General features: G+C 41.3%; 1 protein-coding gene across 2 annotated transcripts in view; it reads right to left on the bottom strand.

Moving 5' to 3' along the window:
* Positions 1 to 18,832, bottom strand: part of WDR86 (WD repeat domain 86) — a 57,464-nt gene that overhangs the window by 11,728 nt on the left and 26,904 nt on the right. The gene's annotated exons all lie outside the window — the stretch shown is intronic.

Raw genomic sequence — 18,832 nt, 5'->3', positions numbered from 1 at the left:
TGGCCTTTTTATGAGAGTCAATGTAATTAAAATGAGATCACATAATCTGTAAAGCCACTTAATTGGGCACATGAAAACTGTAATGAATGAATGAAAGAAAAAGCATTTTCTGAGTCCTTGTGATGTGCAAAGCACCCAGGCCCTGGGAATACAGAGAAGTGGAACCCGTGCCCCCAAGAAGCTCAAGTTCTAGTGGGTCACAACACAGTGAGGGGATTTAAGCCTTGAGTCAGATAGCAAAATCCCATGGTCCTTACAATGCAGCAGCAAAGCTACAAAGAGTTAATGTTGTTTCCATTGACAAAATAATATCTATTTCTGATTTTGAACTGCTGGACAAGTCCAAGAACTTTGTTGTCTAGAACTTTCTCTTTTGGGTCTTCGTGGCTACTGAGTTGGGGGAAGGAGGGTGTATGTAGAGTTATAGCACCTGCATAGGTATTTCTTCCCATTGTGATAACTAGAGGGGCTGGGCTGGAGCCAGGCCAGTGGTCTGGGGACGGGGAGAATCTGGCAAAGTCTCAACATATGCTAAAAGTGAACCAAGTGAGAGCACTCATTAACCTGACCATGTTACAGAACTCCTATTCTGACCTCAGGCTATCATGCTTACCATGATGTGATTGACAGACAACTCAGTGAGGGGTGCCATTGTCAACCATATGTTAAATATTATTAGAGTTTAAATTCTCTCTCTCTCTCTCTCTCTCTCTCTCTCTCTCTCTCTCTCTCTCTCTCTCATTTAAACAAAGAAGCTCTTCTATTTTCTTCCTTCACTCCAATGCATCATCTTACACATCCCACTTTGGAGACCATAGGAAGAAGGAAGGCAGGGAACGAGCATTTATTAAATGCCTACTCTATGTTATAACCTGTACTAAATACTTTATATGTATTATCTCATTTGCTTCCCACAACAACCTTGGGAGGTAGTTGCTATATTATCCCCATTTTAAAGTTCAGGAAACTGAGGCAGACAGAGGTTAAATGACTTGCCCAGGTTCACCTAGATAGTAAGTGTCTGAGTCACTCAGCTTTTCCTGATACCAAGCCCAGTACTCTATCCACTGGGCCACCATGGCACCAGAACACTAGAATAACCATTCACTTAATGGCCTGTTACTGAGGTGAGGGTGATGCTGTGACTTAAGTCAGCTCATCCCATCCCTGTCTCCCTAAGGGGCGCTCAGGGCCTCCCTTGACACAAGTGGGTCGAGCAGGCCTCGCTGGAGAAGCATCTTCTGCCCCCCACCACCAGTGCATCCTATGATGCTTAAAATTTCCATGGTTGTTTGGCTGTGCTTCAGTCAGGTCTAACTCTCCATGACCCCATTTGGGGTTTTCTTGGCGAAGATAATGGAGTGGTTTGCCATTTCCTTCTCCAGCTCATTTTACAGATGAGGAAACTGAGGCAAACAGGGTGAAGTGACTTGTCCAGGGTCACACAGCTAGTAAATGTCTGAGGCCATATTTGAACTCAGGTCTTCCTGACTCCAGGTCTGGTGCTCTATTCACTGCACCACCTAGCTGCCCCAAAATTTCCTTTAGGAACAGACATTGTTTCCGGACGGCTTTTGTAAAAATGTATGTATGTTAGAGAGTAACATGAACCTATTAATAGTTATCATCACACTAGTGTGGAGACTCACCCGAAAACAGGAGTTCTTAACCTGGGGTCTGTGAACTTGTTATTTTAAACATATTTTAATAACTATACTTCAGTATAATTGGCTTCCATCATGAGAAACTTCATTTGCTATTGGCTGCTTTGCTTGCTTTCAATTCCACAAATATCTCCCTATGCCTATGCCAAATACCCTCCGGTGGTCCCCTCTTGCCCCCTTTCCTTCTTGTATTGTCTTCCCCCATTAGATTGTATGCTATTTGAGGGCAGGAACTATCTTTTTTGAATATGTATCCTCCTCACTTAGCACTATGTGCCTGGCATACAGCAGGTGCTTAATAAATATTTATTGATTAACCTTATTTTATTTTATGTACTTAAAAACATTATTTTGAGAAGGTGTCCAGAGGTTTCATCAACTTGCCAAAGGGATACATGATACAGAAAAGGTTAAGAATCTCTGTGCCTAGAAGAAGACAGGGAACTGAAGGACTGGGAACACAGGATAGAAATGGGTTTATGTGGGGGAGGGGAGGGCGGGAAGGAGTGAAGGAATAGGTTCATATGGGGTCAGGGAAGGCAGGCAAGAGTGGAGAGCAGGGGCAAGGGAAATCTGGACAGCCAGGGGTTGTGACTGAGACTCTTGGGCGCCACAGCAAGAAGTGAGATGAGGAGATGATTGGGGGGAGGGCAGAGGGCCCTTGGAGAGGGAGGGAGGAGGTACTCAAGGGAATCTGCCTGAATCACAGTTTTTCTTGACAAAGAGTTGTTCTGCTGATGACCTGCAGTGAGGGACTCTGGGATACAGGGAAGAGAGTTGAAAAGATTGGGACAAAGCATGGAAGCCCAGCTCTTTTTCTGCTTTCTGGCCACAGCCCTTTTGACCCCTGAGACTCATTGCCCTGTACAAGAACCACCGTGTGAGCCCGGGAAGAGAAATCCTGAGACTGTGAAAATAATTCTTGAAAAAATCCCTAGACTAAACATTTCCAGGCAAGCAGGAGCCCTAATTAAAGAAACCATTCACCAGGAACACCGGTAACTGGATGCCTCTGCAGCGTGGGCAGAGCCCTCTCCAGTGCTGGTTCCTTGGCCTCGGGATGTGCCCTGGAAGAGGGAAACATCATCGGGTGCAGAGGGTCAGGGGATGCACTAGCTGATTCAAGTAACTGACACATTGTTTGCTGTTGGCCACTTAAAGAACTGGAGCATTTGGGGAGGTTATGCACTCAAAACCTTTGCAGTGGAGACAGCCATATGGTTTTTGGGCCATGTGCATTAGAAAATTCGGACTACCATTTGTCCAAAGTGTTTACAGGCAGCCTGTGAAAATTCTCCATTATGTAGATCTTGTTTGGTTTTAAGTCTACATGAAATTGAACATAGTATTAGCGATTTGTCTCTGCTTTTCTCTGTCTCCTGTGTATTTTAAAAATATGGCATTGACACTTTTTTTTAATGGCATCACTATTACTACCTTGCTCTCCCTGCTCAAACCCCTCCCTCCAGAAATGAAAGCCCCTTTCTTTCCCCTTGTGATAACTTAATATATTTAAATTCATACATTGGTCTTGTCTGAAAAAGGAAGCCACAGTTGTCCTTTAAAATATGGTTATTTCCCTCTTCCTTCCTTCATGTTTATCTCTAACCCAGAATTCTTTAATTATTATGCCCCTGTCCTTCCCCTTCTCCCCAGCCCTGTGACTCATGTAAATCCTTTCCATTCTTTCTAGGTCTATCCCAAAGCTCACATTTTCCATGCTAACTTTCATTGCTCTTCTGCTCTGCTCTTGTTTAATGTATTTTATCATTCCAATTGGATTATGAGATCTTTGAGGCCAAGGATAACCTGGTGTGCAAGCACAGGCTCTGGAGTAGGAGGACCTGGGTTCAAATCCTGACTCTTCTTAGCTGCATGACTTTGGGCAAGTCACTTCTCTAGGCCTGAGTTTCCTCCTCTGGATTAGATTGGCTTCTATGGTCCCTTCCAACGCCAAGATTCCACAGACCATGTGTGTACTGTGGTACCTCAATCAGTATCTCCCATGATGCCCCGCACAATGTTAAGCATGCAGTAGGTGCTCATAAATATATCATAGGCTCATGGAATAGAGCTGGCAATGACCTTAGGGGTCATTTGGTCATAGGCTCACACATCTAGAGCTGGAAGGAATCTCTGAGACCTACATAGCCCAGCTCTCCCATTTTACAGACACATAAAGGCAGGTCTCACGACCAATGTCCTGGCCTCTTCCCACTGTACTTCTCAGCCATCTTTGCATCACGTTTCCTGAGGAAGAAACTGAGTAGAGGAAGGCTGAAGTCACGTAGGTAAGCGGAGAGTCCAGAGAGGAACTTGGACTTTCTGACTCCAAAATCTGTTGCTGTTATTACTATCTATTGATGTTCCAGGGTTTCCATTTAGAGAAAATTTCAGTGCTTTTCTTGATGACTTGGTTACCCCCAAGTCCAGGGGATACCTGTCACCACCTAAGGTACAAATCCTTTTTGCCATGACTTTATTTAAAGACAATTAATCTGCTACAAGATCAATCTTCCTAAAACACTGCTTTCTATACTCTTATGATCAAAAACCTTCAATTGTTTCTAGAGCCATAACAAGCCATCACCGTACCTGGAGCAAAATCTCTTGGGATGAAGGACATTGTGGTGCACAGGATGGCCCCTGCCAGAATGATCGCCCCTGAGGTGGGACCATCCTATTACCCAAAGAGGGTGGCTAATGACTCCTAGAGGGTTGGGAAGAAGGGGACCCCAGAAGAGAGCTGCTATAGTGATAGGAGCTTTAGAGTAGAGGCCAATAGTGGTTGTGCTATGCCATCAAAGGACTTTGAAATGAGTCACAGGGGCAGACCACATGGGGAAACATGGGAAGGAAGCCCACGCACCTCTAGTACACAGTGCTGTGGGGGCAGACACCTATTCACTCCATACAAGCTGCAGCTCTGATAGCGCCTTGTTTCCTAAAATATAAATACCAGATTCCTGAGCTTGCCATTCAAAGCCTTCAACAGCCTTGGTCCAACCCATCATTCCAACTTGATCTTCTACCATCCCTCTACGTGAATCTTCCACTCTGGGGCTAACGCAGTCTGCTCCTCATTCCTCAAATACGTCATTCATATTGTCTCTCTCACTCCTTTACTCATACAATTCTTTCTACCTAGAATACTCTCCCTAATCCTCTCTACTTGAATAAGGTCTCTTCATCCTTCAAGGCCCAGCTTCTTCTGCAAAGCCTTCCCTGGCCACCTATCACTGAGAGGTCTCTTCCCCCTTTAACCGGTAACATTATGGTCCCTTTTATTTATTTGCCAACTAATATTTGCTACTTTTTGTTCTTATAAGTATGTCCTGTTTCCCTATTAGACTCTAATTGAGAGCATGGACCCTCTTTGTATCCTTAACATTTAACACAGGGCTCTGCATAGAACAGGTACTCAAGAAATGCTTGTTGATAATGATGATAATGAAGGAAAAACTCTCTAGAGCCCTCTATGGTGTTTCCCAACTACTCAATGTCTATAAATTTTCTTGTTTGAAAATGATTGGGAGGTAACAGTGACAAATTCTGATCTACCAGGATCTGGGGGCTCAGTAAGAGAGGCTCTGTGAAATATTTTTCTTGGCTAACTCAGGCTCATCTCTGTTCATTTTGGCTAATTTCCTATTTAGTTGACCGTGGCCCAAGGGAGTCTGAGAAATGAACAAAGCAAGTATGGAATAGAACACCAGCAGTGTTTTAGGAAGATTAATTTCATAGCAGATTGTCTTTAAATAACGTTATGGCAAAAAGGATTTGTACCTTAGGTGGTGACAGGTATCCCCTGGATTTGAAGGTAACCGAGTCATCAAGGAAAGCATTGAAAATTTTCTCTAAATGGAAATGCTGAAACATCAATAAATAGTAATAACACCAACAGATTTTGGAGCCAGAAACTCCAGTCCCTGTCCTTCACACAGCAGAGGATGCCAGGACTAAGGGGAACGGGGAGGAAGTGTATTTCCATCAAATGCATCAGATGCAAATCCATCAATCATCTTGTGGCACCCTCCTACAAAGATCTACTAATCCTCCAATACACAGCAGGCCCTGCCCCACTTTATATTCTGTGGATATCGTCCCTGGTGAGCTGAAAAACGAGAACGGCGTTGTCCAAGGCAGTGAATGATCATGGAGAGTAGAAGGTATCTCCAACACTTCTGAAAAGTTAAATGCTGGAGCCTCAAGTACAAATTCTTCAAAAGGGCTCCTTTTGGGGGGTGAGTAGTAGGAGCTCAACCACCGTCAATAAGCAGGGTGGTTCAATGAAAAGTGAACTTAATGGGTTTGAAGACTAATCCAAGAGAGACAGGTTTTTTACCCTGCCTCTAATAATAACTATCTGTGTGGTCTTGGGCAAACTGCAGCTTCTCTGGGTCTCAGTTTCCTCCTCTGTAAAATGAGTATCTGCCTCACCTACATTCCAGAGCTGTGCATAAAGACCATTTACTTTCTCCCCAGATGGCATGGAAAATTTTTTGAATATATCTAGAAGATCTATCTTCTTTGTGCTCTGGTGGGAACCACTAGTTGGAATAAAAAACACTGTGACTTTCACTGACACTCCCTCCCCAGCCCTTTTCTTCCAATAGATTCCTAGGGATGGAAGGGACTTCCAAGGCCATCTCCAATGATGACAAACTTCCTATGTGATGTTGCAGCTCATTGCATTCATGGAGAGCTTGGATCCTTAGGAAGTTTTTTCCTCATATGGATAGAGCTGAAACCTGCCTCTTTGTTATGTCACCTCCCTTGTTCTACTTCTGCCCTTTGAGGCCAAGGAAAACAAGGCTAATCCTTCTTCCACATGACAGCCCTTCAAATATTTGTAGACAGCTATCGTATTTCCCCTAAGTCTCCATTCCCTTGGGCTTAACCATCCTCAATTAAGATCAGAATGATTATAGGATTTAGTGCTGAAAAGGCCCTTAGAAATCATCTACTCCAAACACCTTATTTTTGAGATGAGGAAACTCATCTCACACAGACACACAGAGTTTAAGCGACTGGTCCAAAGTTACTCAAGTATTAAATAAGAGGTCCAGAATTCAAACCCAGGGCTTCCAGTTCCAAATCCAGTGCTTTTTTCTATTAAAACACAATTCCTTCAGTTATTTCTCTCATGATGTGGTTAGTCAACTCACCGTCCTGGTCACTGTCTCTAATCATGCTTTACCTTCTCTTAAAATATGATACCCAGGGGGCAGCTAGGTGGTGTAGTGAATAAAGCACCAGCCTTGGATTAAGGAGGACCTGAGTTCAAATATGGCCTCAGACACATAACACTTACTAGCTGTGTGAGCCTGGGCAAGTCAGTTAACCCATTACCCAGCCCCCCCCCAAAAAAAAAAAAGATTTGCAAAATATAATACCCAGATCCAAGCATAGTAATCCAGATGTGATCTGGCCCGGGCAGAGTAAAATAGGACTAGCATTTCTCTCATTCAGGAAATTATACTTCACTATAATTCCATTAATACAGAATGAAAACAAATTATTTTTTTGGCTGCCATGTTACTTCACTGACTCACATGGAGCTTGCAACCCATTAAAACATCTTCTAAAAATCTTTTTCTCAAGAACTGTTCCCTAGCAGTGCTCCTTTATCCTTTACTTTTGTAGTTGATTTTTTTCAACCCAAGCTCAATACTTTACATTTCCAGACATTAAATTTCATCTCCTTGGATTGAGCTCAGTATTCCAATCTGTGAAATGTCCTTTGGATTCCCAGTTCCATCCTTCAGGGTATCATCAAGCCAACCAATCCCTTCCAGCTTTGAGTCATCCACAAATTTGATAAGCATGTCATTGCTGACTTCAGCCAGGTCAGTGATAAGAGTTTTGAACACAGCCTACTGGAACTCTACCAGGCAATCCACTCCTGGCTAATACTGATATACTAACCAATACTCTCTGGATCAAATTGTTTAACCAGTCCCAAATCCAAGATCTTTGGCAATTGCCAGTCTCAGAATACTCCTCTTGTTCTCCATGATTTCTCAAAGATCATTAACAATAGCTTGGCAATCATATCATGTCCTATTTACTCCAAGCCAGGAGTCTCTTTTCCCCTTGTTCCTCCCTTTAATCCCAACATTGGCAATAACACCATTTTTGTTTGTCCTTGGCACTTATCACAAGCCTCAGTTCATTCTTGGATTTAGTCTTCCTAATATTGACAGAATTTTTGTAATCATTCCCAATTAACTGCCCTAATTCTACTTCCTATACTTAGTTTTTTTTTTTTAAATCTGAGCTCTTCAATGAGCTTCCTATGTAGTCACATCATTTAGGCCCCTTCCCCTTTGCTTCCTTAATGGAAGCTTAATGTGACTGTATCATCAGAATTTTGCTCACAAGAGTGTCTTAGCCCTCTTTAGCCGACCTCTTTAGCTACTTTAGTAAGTAGGTCCTGGGCCACAAATTTTTGCCAATATTTTCTCTGACTTTGAAACTTGTCCTCTCTACTATAAATGCTAAGAATGCATCATCACTTCCCCTCAATGTTCCTGCAATCTCCACTTCCCAGCAGATCTACCCAGTCAGAGTCAGATCCAAAATGGCAGCTCCCCTTGATGCTTCCTCTCCCTTCTGAAAGATGAAGTGATCAGCAGGGCAAATCAGAGGCTTATCAGATGTTCTGTTTTCATGGTTTTTTCTCCAAAAACAAACAAAAATCCTCTAGCAGATGTCTGGATGACTGAATTTTCCAACACTGCCAGATCTTGCCTCCGTATCAGTTTTTGGGTTCAATAGTAGGCATTCCCTACCCATGTCTTTGTCCTGACCTGCTGGAGGTTTATAGCAGACTCACACCATGATATCATTTACGTTTTCCCCTCCTTTTATCCTCACCCATATCACTGTATGTATCACTCTATCATACTCCTTCCTCTAGGTTTGCCTATATGCACCCAGGACCATATCTGCTTCAAGACTTTCACTGACACAGATCACAAGCCCTTAACAACCTCATAAGTAGTCTTTAACATTTGCTGGGGCTGAATATTTATCAGCCTCAGTCAACCCAATGAAAAGCCTCTCCAAACTTAGTGACGGCGGTACTTATATGATGGCCCATCATCAAACCCATACTCAAAGTCTTTCCAGCCTGATAGTACCTACTAGATCTTACACTCTACTGGGGTCACCTTCAAGAACTCAGGATCACTTCTATGCCACAATGAAGCACCCAAGTTGGACTTTTTGGTGGATACAACATAAATAATACAATGTAATGTAACATGATGTAAAATAACATAATATTCTACTTTTAATGAACTATATTACATATAATGCATATAGTAATAAGGATCATAGATGGTAATGAGGTGAAGATATCATTGTTGGTTGGAGTTATCAGTACTTTACCTGCATCGGCAACCTAATGATAAACTTCCATGAACTTAATTAGACTGGTTTCTAGATAACAAGTATAACATCTATCATACATACAATACATACATACTCAAAGCCTTTCCAGCTTGGAAGGACATGCCAGAGCTTTCATTATGATGGCACAGCCTTTGAGAAGCCAACGTTATCTCTTCACAATGATAAGGCATTAGAAGAAGGACCTATGCTTTCACTGGTACAAGAAACTCATTCCTGGAAGAGGACGCTCCCTCTATCAATAAAGGTCATGAATTTCTCTTCAACTTAGAGAGTTAGAGTGTTGCCTAGGACAATAAGAGATTAAATCACTTGTCCAGGATGACATAGGCAGTATGTGTCAGAAACAAGATTTGAAGAGAAAAGGACCCACACGTATAAAAATATTTAGAGCAGCACAATTCTTTGTGGCAAAGAATTGGAAATTGAAGGGATGCCCATTAATCGGGGAGTGGCTGAACAAGTTGTGATATATGAATGTAATGGAAGATTATTGTGCCATAAGAAATGATGAGCAGGCAGATTTCTGAAAAACCTGGAAAGACTTACAGGAACTGATGCATAGTGAAGTGAACAGAACCAGGAGAACATTGTACACAGTAACAGTAACATCGTGTGATGATCAACTATGAATGACTTAGCCTTCTCAGCAATACAATGACCCAAGACAATTCCAAAGGACTCCTGATGGAAAATGCTATTCATATCCAGAGAAAGAACTGATGGAGTCTGAATGCAGATCAAAGCGTACTATTTTCACTTTATATTTGTGTGTGTGTGTGTGTGTGTGTGTGTGTGTGTGTGTGTGTGTGTTTTCCCCTTTTGGTCTGTTTTTTCTTTCACAACATGACTAATAGGGAAATTTGCATGATTACCCATATATAATCTACATCAACATTTCATATATGTAACCTATATCAAATTGCTTAGCATCTTAGGGAGGGGGGAGGGGAAGCAAGGAGTAAATTTGGAACTCAAAAAAATTATTTTTAAAAATGAATGTTGGGGCAGCTAGGTGGCGCAGTGGATAGAGCATTGGCCTTGGATTCAGGAGGACCTGAGTTCAAATCCAGCCTCAGACACATAACACTTACTAGCTGTGTGACCCTGGGCAAGTTAACGCCATTGCCTATCCTAAAAAAAAAAAAAAGAATTTTAAAGGGGAGCTAGGTGGAGAAGTGGATAGATCACTACCCCTTGGAGTCAGAAGAACCTGAGTTTAAATCTAGTATCAGACACTTACTAGCTGTGTGACTTGGGCAAGTCACTCAACCTTGATTGCCTCCAAAAACATTTTTAAAATAAAAAAAAATAAGAAGAATGTTAAAAATTGTCTTTACATGTAATTGGGAAAAATAAAATACTGTTTTAAAAGAAAAAAATAAATTTAATAATTTTTTAAAAAAGAAGTAGGATTTGAAACTCAGTCTTCCTAGCTCCCTAGGCCAGTTAGTTCCCTGTCCACTGCACCATGCTACCTCTCATCAGAAAATGATACCAGACTGTTATTTCTCAGTATACACTGCTATTCCACCAGTCCCTTTCAATCTACTTTAGTCCTTTTAAAAAGGGTCTACTCTTCCACTGGCATATTATAGTTATCAGTCATAGCCCAACATGTCTCTATGTTTGCAAGTTCATATTTTCTTCTTCATATTAAAATCTCTGGTTTTGTGCATTGTAATTTGCAGACATCTCTGAGACCATGATTATTGCTTTTGCTTCCTCTTCCTTGTTATAATTATCATTATATCCTCCTAAGAATTATTAGAAACCTCAACTGCTATTTTTCTTCCATTGTTCTATTGTTGCTCCCTTTAGTATCTGGTTTGGCAGGGAAATCTGGGGAATTTTTTCATTCTCCATTTACTTAAAGTCCTTTGAATCAGATCAATAAGTCTCCAGGCAAATCCTTTTTTTTGCCCTCCATTGCTGGCAAAGAGCCTATTCCTGGCCAAGACCCACTCTTATATCTTAATCCGCAGCCCAGAAAACTAAATCTCAATTTCTCACAATAACTTCTTAGCTAGCTGCTAATTTTCCCACAAACTCATTTCTGTTCTAAAGCCTTTACCGTCCATCATCAGCAATAATTCAAATACCAAGTAAGTCCTTCAGTCTTTCAGTTTTCTGCCTATGACTTCACAATTTCTGGATATTAACTCTCAAAAACTGCAAAAAGGCAGGATTGCAAGATGGAAAGAATACTGAATTTGGAGTCAAAGGATCTGGGTTTGAATCCTGTGTTTCCTTAGCTATAAAATGAAGGAGTTAAACAAGATAATCTCTAAGATACCTTCCAACTTTAAACCCAATGATCCGATAAATAGGCTGCTCAGTCCTAGCCTAGTCCCTTTCTGATTACTCAGAGGGCTGGCTCATCCAGACATGAGATTTTTGGCATGGTAGAAGCTGGACTTGGCCTTTTTCCATCAGCCAGTGCCTTAATTTGACTCTGTGACCCATCCAGTAATTTGAAGTGCTGATTTATGAATTTTTAAACCTGTAGAAGGGAGGCTTAAGTGATAAATAAATCTGGTATTAGTGTTACCTTATTCTAAGACAACAGTACCTTTTATCACGTTGTTCTCCAGATATTATTAGTATTCAAGCTGGGTAAACCATCCATCCTAAAAGAACTGCCACCTCCTATATATCATACCCCTCCAATGGCCATATACCATCATGAGGGTAATTATGTGAACCAATCCACCAAAGGCATCTTTCCAGATAACTACAACTAAGGCTTTTGAAAGTTTTGAACAGGAACCAAGTTGGTTCTAGGACCAAACATAAATGTGAAAACCACTATCTGGGAGCTAGGTTCATGTGTCCTTGCCAAGTAACCTGCAGAAAAGACCATCTACAAGCTCAGGCTTGCCCAATGAGTACTGATAAGTTTCCAGGAATATTTGAAGGGACAGGTCACTGTTAGTAAGGACTAATTTCAGAAGCGGAGGCTTTTTCATTACATTTGTAACAACAACCCAGTCTCAAATCACATCGCCATCAAAGACTCATCCTGACACCCTCACACAGATACTGTTAACTTGCAGTGGTATGAAAGAAGCTTTCGAGGAAACTTTGCAAGCCTAGATGAGCTTGCCTTTCCTCTGAAAGCACCTGAGAGTTATTGTTAGCTCTCACATTCCCTGTATTCATTATCTACCCAAGATCTGGCCAGCTATAACTCATCTCTACAATAACTCTCATCCTTCAATAAATCTTACCAAAACGTTTGAAAATTGTGCACTGGGTATTGCTTTCACTTTTTAGTGGCTCAGGGGTAATGTTTATCACGTTTACAGAGCCTTATCTGCTTAATGTTGGAAAATGGGCAGGAGAGCCTAATAATGCTTCCACTCCTTGGAATTAGCCTGTCAAATTTAGAATACCAGGTGTGGGGGAGGGCACCTAAAGCTAGTTCTGCTGAAGCCTCTTCACAAACAACCCTCAGCTAGACATTTGGTTTTCTGAACATGCTAATCAAAGCATAAACAGGACTCTCTCCCCAGAGGTGAACTAGGTTGTCCTTGGGGCCACACCTTATCTCCTTGACCCTATGCCTAGAGTCCAACAGAGCCCAAGGCTACTGAAGCTAAGGAGACCAGAACATTTTTTTTTATCCCACAGTCTTCAGGTCCACCCTTACCAACCTTATGGGTGGCATATCCTATGCTGGGATTTCAATTTTAATCTACCTCTGTACACTTTAAGTACTTAGAGGGTTACCATATAGAAGAGGGATCAGATTTGTTCTGCTTGGCGGCAGAGGGAAGAACTGGTAGCCATATGTAAAAGCTGCAAAGGCAGATTTTGGCTTAATGTAAAAGGACAAATTACCTAATAAAAGGAGCTGACCAAAAGAACTTCTGGAGAGGTTCCCCTTCACTACAGGTGTTCAAAGGAGGTAGCAGTGATGATCACCACTAGGTCTTTCTGGGGTGTCCTTGGGAAGTTTAAAGCTTTATCTCCCTTGCTCCTCCTTGGAGGCAAAAGTTGCAAAGCAAAGCCCCTCTATCATTTGGGGTCTTGAGTGGAGGATTTGGCCCATTCTATACAATTTTCATGTTCAATTCCCTAAACTGCCTATGTTAGTGGATTATCTGTGGTCTGGGCTCTTCCTTTATCCCCCTGAATAGCAGAGTGGGTTGCTATAACTGGGTAGCCTCTGGAGGAATGAAGATCACTTCAGTGGGGTAGCAATGGCTTGGTCCCTATCCGCACGGTGACTTTTCCTTCGTTCCTTCCACCAGAGTATTCTGTTTCTCTCTCTCTAAGGGACTACGTATGAAGCAGTATTATACATGCAATATGCTTGGGGTGGCAGAAAGAAACAAAAAAGAATTGTCCAACTCTGGTTGGACTGTAATGACCTTAACATGGTGTTAATACAACTTCTCCAGGAAAAAAAAACAACATAGTTGTCCCCTTTATCTAAATATGCAATCTTGGATTCCAACAAACACCCCCAGTTGATCTGCATGGAAAACTGCAGACAAACAGCTGTTTCTCCTTCAGCCCCCAGTCTGCAGGCACTCTCTTTTGTCTCCAAACTGGATGAGTGGGTGCCATGGGAGAAGCTAAAAGAAAACAGCCTCAAGTGAACACAACGGCTGTGTTTTTTACATGTGCTTTGCTTCACTCCAAATAGACCTTGCTTCTTGCCATTGATACATTTCTAAAAAAAGAAAATGATGTGCCCATAAAATTTGTGCTAATTAAATTTATTTCAAATGCCCTAAGGGAACTGCAGTCCTTTCATAAAGCAAACAGTCTCCAGTTTATGTATTTCAGCATAAATTTTTGCTAAGGCACATGCTAATAAGAATAACAATAATAATAACAGTTCCACACTGACTACTTACTGACCCACCTCCTCCATACTTCTTAGGGAACATTAGGCACCTGAGAAAGCCAATACCTTTATCTAAATGGAGCAAAATCAGGTTTTCCTCTTGGCGCATCATTTAACATTAAAACAAGGGCAAGAGATGACGACAAATTGCAGAAGGAGGAAGAAAACAAGCATTTATTAAGAGCTTGTTATGTGCCAGACACTGGGCTAAGTACTTCACAATGATTACTATCCCATTTGAGCCTCACAACAGCCCTGGGAGGTAGGTGCTGCTATTATCCCCACCTTACAGATGTGGAAGCTGGGGCAAACAGAGGTTAAGTGACTTTCCCAGGGACATCCATGTAGTAAATCTTTAAAGTCAAATTTGAACTCAGGTTTTCCTGAATCCAGGCCTAGCAGTCTAATCACCAAGCCATCTAGCTGCCCCTTGAGGCAGTATGGTGTAATACAAGGTCTTGAATTTGGAGTCAGAGGACCTAGGTTTGAATCATGACTTTGCCACTTAACACTTAGAGTATGTGACACTAGGCAGGTCACATCACTACTCTACGTCCCATATTCCATAGACGTAAAATGAAAGGTTTGTAGTAAATGATCTCTAAAGTCTGTTACAGAGCTAAATCTATGAACCTATGAAGCTATTACACCTGCTGCTTTTCGATCTCTATGTTGCCACCGAGGAGAAGCACTTTCACAGAAGCTTGGAAGGATTACCTTATAGGCGATCCACGAGTCATGCAGCTCAACTTCCCATATCTGTAACTTCACCTTCAGGCTGATAAAGCCCAGCACAAAAGCCCCCTTCTTTGCCCATTAGACCTGTCTGCTTTCCATCCTGCTGGAAAGCTCCTCAATAATCTTTGCCTCTGAAGAATAAAGTTCCAGGGAAGTTCATGTTTGGATTCATTCTGTAATGGCACTCAACCTGCTCCTGAAATAACCTAGGCACCCATTCTCCTGCATCATGAATCTTTGCATTTCCCTCAGAGCCATTATCTTGGACTTAGATCCAAGGATTGTGTCCCCAAGTGAGCAGAGTTCCTTTTAGATTTATAGTTGCTATGTTCATGTAGGTGGAGTTGAAGGTTTGTTGGCATGAGTTCTGAGCTGGTCAAACTATCGAAGCCACTGATCAGAACAGACTTTAGGCTAGTCCAGTGGTGGAGAATCTACAGCCTTGAGGCCACATGTGGCCTTCTAGGTCCTTGGGTGTTGCCTTTTGACTGAGTCCAAGTTTTACACAACAAATCCTTTTATTAAGGGGATTTGTTCTGTGAAGTTTGGAGGACCTAGAGAGTCACATGTGGCCTTGAAGCCGCAGGCTCCCCACCCCTGGGCCAGTCCAAAGATTCATATGTGAGTGTTCAATGAATAGATTACAAATACGAAGAGCATCTGGAAAACCAAGAGATCATTTCTAGGTGGTATGGTCAAGAAAAGATAAGATCTCAACTGGATCTTGGAGGAATATTATTTGAACATGTGGAAAGAAAGGTGAGAACATTCTAGTTGGGGGTGGGAGGAAGAGTTCATGTAAGTTATTTTTTGTTTGTTTTTTTAAGTAATTGGGGTTAAATGACTTGCCCAGGGTCACATGGCTAGTGAGGAAGAGTTTATGCAAAAGCACAGAAGTGGGATAAGTTAAGTGGTTTTTTTTTTAGAGACACAGAGTAGATCAATTTGGTTGGAGCAAAAGGTTCAAGTTCATGAAGGGCAGAGCGGGGAAATAAGACTGGAGAGGCAGAAGGTAGGGCAAACTGATTTGTTGGGAAAGAAGGCAGCAGCAACTGCTAATTAAGTATAAGGAGGAAATCAGCCTCCTACCCTCTCTAATGCAGCTGAGCATTCTGGATTTGCCTGAAGCCTGATAAATTTTATTCCAGCCCTCATTTTAACTGTGTGTAATTTTATGTTAAATTGTGTTTTAATACATAGAAAATTGTTGGATTATGTCTTCTAATCCATTTCTCCATTCTTCTGTTTTATAGCTGAGTTTAGTCCATTAATATTTAAGTTCATAGTTGTTAAGTTTGAGTTTCTCTCTATTACTTTTTTCCCCTGCTTAGTCCTAAGTCCCTAAAGGTTATTTTGCTTAAAACAATCTGATTCCAGTCTCCTTCCACAGACACCCCCCTACCTCTCACTCCCCATCTCTGCTTCCCAGATCAATTATGTCCATTCTCTCTCTCCCTCTCCCTCTCTCATCATTATATTAATATGTTCATCGGCATTAATATTATTGTGACAATTAATTATGAAAGAGATAATTTCAAAGGACCCGGGTAGTATCAATTGACACATAGTAAAGTAAACAGGACCAGAACAGTTTAGAAATGGAAAATAATGCTATACAGGAACATAACTTTGAAGGACTTAAAAACTCTGATCTAAGCAATGACCAGCCATGTCTCTAGAGGACACTTCTGATAAAGCATGTTACTTCCTGACAGAGAAAGAATGGAAACAAAGTGCAACAAAGTGCAGAGAAATACATTTGTGGACATGGCCATTGTGTGGATTCATTTTGCTTAATTGTGTTTATTTATTATAAAGGTTCCCCCCCCCCCCCGGCCAGCTATTCTTTTCCTCACTTAAGGGGGAAGTCAGGAGGGGTCAGAGGGAGTAGCAATTTGTTATGGTTGTTCAGTTGTGTCCAACTCTTTGTGATCCTATTTGGGTTTTCTTGGCAAAGATACTGGAGTAGTTTGCCATTTCCTTCTCCAGATCATTTTACAGATGAGGAAACTGAGGCAAACAGGGGTATGTGACTTACCCAGGGTCACACTGCTAGTTAGTATCTGAGGCTGGATATGAACACAGAAAGATGAGTCTTCCTGGCCCCAGGCGCAGTGCTCTATCCACTGTACCACCAAGCTGCCCAAGGAATTAATAATAGTGATGACAAAAGAGGACTATTGAAAACATTTTTTTAAAATGTATAGCAGAGAACAGAAGGAAGCCCCAAAGGATGCAGTGACAAGCAGGAAATTTGGGAAGTAGCTTGTGGAATTTATTTTATTTTTAAAATATATATGTGCATATATATATATATATTATATACATGCATATTTAAAAGTGATATGAAATTGAGATTCATGTTTTCATATATAACTGTGATCTGCCATGTATATGGAAATGCTGCTTTGTGTATGTGTGTGTGTGTGTGTGTGTGTGTGTGTGTGTGTGTGTGTTTAAGAATAAAAAGAGAAATTTGAAAAAAGAAGAAGAAAACCGAGACTGAAATGTCCTTATCCTTTGACCCAGAAGTCTTACTGTTAGGTGCATATACACTGTCAATAGGTGATCACAACTTCGTAAAACTTACATGAAAACTGGGTTTATTACAAGAGAAATGAAATGATAAAAAGAAAGGCCTTATGTACACTAAAATAGTTATATATAAAGAGCAGGAAACAAAACACATGCTCATCAGTTAAGGGAAATAATAAAACCAACTGTGACAGCTGAATCTAATGGAATATTATTACTGCACCATAAGAAATGCTGAATATGAATAATAATAACAGCTAGTATTTATAGAGCACTTTAAGTTTTCACAGTCCTCTGCATATATTATCTCACTGGATTCTCACAATAACCTATGAGGTAGGTGCTATTATTATCCCCATTTCATAGATAAAGGAACTGAGATACACAAAGGGTTTAGGTGATTTGCCTAAGGTCACACCACTGAGACAGAGACAGGACTAGATCCGTGGGATATTGGATGGATTTTGATTTTGAAGGGATTTGAGAAATCATCTAGATCAAGTCTTTCATTTCAGTTATTAGGAAAGTGTCCCAGAAAGGCAAGTGACTTGCCCAAAGTCACAAATATAGCAAGCTGAATAGGTAGGATTCAAACACCTTGACTCCAAACCCACTTTTCTTTCCATTACCTCATGTTGTTTCTTGATTTTTGGTCATTTCTAAGCCAAAGATTAGGAATTCAAGGGCTCTGTGTTTGAATCTCATCTCAGTGACACTATAGGTTGCTTCAGATAAATTGCTTCACTTCTAGTAGTGGCCACTAGTTGGCCTGGTGGGTAAATCTATCGGGAATGATGAACTTGGGAGTCATGAAGACTAGAGTTCAAACTCTGCCTCAAATTACTAGCCTTGCTAGTAAGCCTACTAGTTTTACTGTGTGGTCTTGGGCAAATCATCCAACAGCTCTCTGCCTCAGTTTCTTAAGTGTAAAATGGGGATAGTAATAGCACCTACCTCATAGGGCTGTTGTGAGGACCAAATAAGACACGAAAAAGTGCTTTACAAACCTTAAAGTGTTGCATGGATGTTAGCTGTAATTATTAGTAGGAATAGGACCGCATCTGCCTCCTCTAAGAAAGGAGTGGACTAATTTTCCTCTCAGAATAGTTAGAGCTTCAAGTCCCCTGGAAATTCTCATAATCTAAGGCCAGCACAGATGCTACTTGAATGAAAATCCCATGCAAATTACCAAGAGGAGGAAGTCACACTTCTGAGCAATCACTCCCCCTCAGCAGTTTGGTTGCCAGCTTCTCAGATCAGCAGCTTGAAAAGAAATCAGGCAACAAACCTAACGTAGCAATTTAAATCACTTCCACCTTCCCGTCCATTATATCACATTCCTTTTCCCACAGGAGCCAGTGTTCAGTAGGCCCCTCAGAATGGGTTAGGGAGATAAGGAGAGATGGGAAGAAACAGCATCCTCACAGTAGGGTCTGACTTTTCCTGAACCCCTCTTCAAAGTCATGGCATGGGAGCTGAAGAATGGAATGGGTCAACAACAAGACAGGAAACAAAATTAGGGGTTAAACTTTGTAGCCAAGGAGAAGAAATTGAAACATCTGATTTCTATGAAATCCAAACATCCACAAAGCTCAACTGAACAAGGTTTCCTGGCTTTTCT

Source organism: Phascolarctos cinereus, unplaced genomic scaffold (genome assembly GCF_003287225.1).
Source record: "Phascolarctos cinereus isolate Bilbo 61053 unplaced genomic scaffold, phaCin_HiC Scaffold_1;HRSCAF=81, whole genome shotgun sequence".
Taxonomy (NCBI): Eukaryota; Metazoa; Chordata; class Mammalia; order Diprotodontia; family Phascolarctidae; genus Phascolarctos; species Phascolarctos cinereus.
Note: the sequence above shows the minus strand (reverse complement) of the source record. Positions and strands in the feature narration are given on the sequence as shown.